This window comes from Pseudorca crassidens, chromosome 11, assembly GCF_039906515.1.
Source record: "Pseudorca crassidens isolate mPseCra1 chromosome 11, mPseCra1.hap1, whole genome shotgun sequence".
Taxonomy (NCBI): Eukaryota; Metazoa; Chordata; class Mammalia; order Artiodactyla; family Delphinidae; genus Pseudorca; species Pseudorca crassidens.
The window spans coordinates 33,165,006-33,166,630 of record NC_090306.1 but is presented as its reverse complement, the minus strand read 5'-3'; the positions used below and the strand labels follow the sequence as shown (position 1 = coordinate 33,166,630).

Below are 1,625 nucleotides of genomic sequence, written 5' to 3'. Positions count from 1 at the left end.
ATTATTTCTAAGACCTTCCACAAAAGGGCATTACAATCCTTTTAGTTTATTGCAAACATATATATTTTTTAAAGTGGATTCACTTTATTTATTTTTTGGCTGCGCTGCAGGATTTGTCAGAAGACAAACGGTAAGTTGTGAGTTCCATTTTGCCCAACTACTTTTTTCTTCACACCCTGGAGAATCTGGTGTCTGGAACTGTAGAGACATCATCATGTTACCACCCCTTCTCCTCTCAGGTTGAATCCACTGTGACAGAACACTCGTGTCCTTAAGAGGCAAGGCCTAGCAAATAGCCTCTCACAAATCCACTGAACATCACAATGTCCTGTTTGATAAATTCTGTTGCTGCTTCAATTATATTGCTGATTTCAGGTGCTGCTTTATTTGCTCATTTCTGAATCAGGTCTTCCTGCTTTCTTTATATCTTTTTTCAACTCTGTCCCAGTTCATTTGCACATAGTTACTTTGACTGGTAAATCTGAAGAAGATGGCCAGCAGCCTACTGTCGCTGTAAGTTTTCCAACCTTCTGGAACAAAAATCCTGCACAATGGCCAGTGCAATCTGGATGGCTACTGAGTATTGTTCTACCGGAAGTGCCACACTATGGCCAAGCATAGATTCTACCAGCGGTGTCTTCATGTATACTGAGTTAGGTCCAATATGAATCATCATCACTTTCATATTCAGGTGAGAGAGATCCCATCTAGACTGGCCTGGCCTTGGAATCCAGAACCAAGTGAAGAGGACTCAGCTGTCAAAGGGGGGCAAAGAGGGCCTGGGGTTGGAAGAAAGGGTCACAGACGCAGAAGTAAGCACTTCATGAAAACTAAGCAAATGGTATTTCTAGGTAAATCAGTCTTTCTGTGCTGGACTAATTAAAAGAACTTCACAGCTCTCTATCCCCAAGCTTTCTCACCCTCTGGAATTGAGGGCTTTTACTGCTTCCCCCATTATTTTTTTAATTAAGTAATGAATAGTATTTTATTATTATTATTATTTTTGGCTGCATGGCATGGCATACATGATCTTTTCTCCCTGACCAGGGATTGAACCTGTGCTCCCTGAAGTAGAAGCATGGAGTCTTCACCACTGGACCCCCAAGTAAGTCCCTGAAGAGTATTTTATAGATAAGAAAACTTTAGCCTCAGCAGGATAAATTTGAGGACAGTTCCAACAGCTAGTTTCCCAGAGATGCACTTGAAGTGGTCCTTACAGTTTTTGCAAACTAGAATACCTGATAGTGTTTATCAGTGCAACACGTCAGGTGCAGTGTAAAGGTATGGGTACTGAAAAAGTAATATTGACCCTAACTATGCATTCACGCACAGGCATTTACAGATTTTTACTCAGTCTTTGAATTAAAAGATAGATTCTCTGAGTCTGATCAATGTCAGCCTCTTGAGATGCACTAAAATGAAATTCAGAAAAAGTCGAATAACTTAAACTACTCTGGAGTTACAGACAACTGAAGTAGAAAGCCTCTTAAGCAATGTGAGAGAAGAAAAAAGGGGCAAAAATCTACCTCCTAGCTTGGGTTGTAGAACTCATGTTTTTAGGAGTTGGGAGAAAAGAAACTTTGGAGCAGGTGTTTCATGTGACAGATCATTAGATCTGTTATCTA

At 40.4% G+C, this 1,625-nt stretch overlaps 1 pseudogene; it reads right to left on the bottom strand.

The window, feature by feature from the left end:
* Positions 1-271: 271 nt before the first annotated feature.
* Positions 272-707, bottom strand: LOC137202808 (FUN14 domain-containing protein 1 pseudogene; annotated as a pseudogene).
* Between the last annotated feature and the right edge of the window lie 918 nt (positions 708-1,625).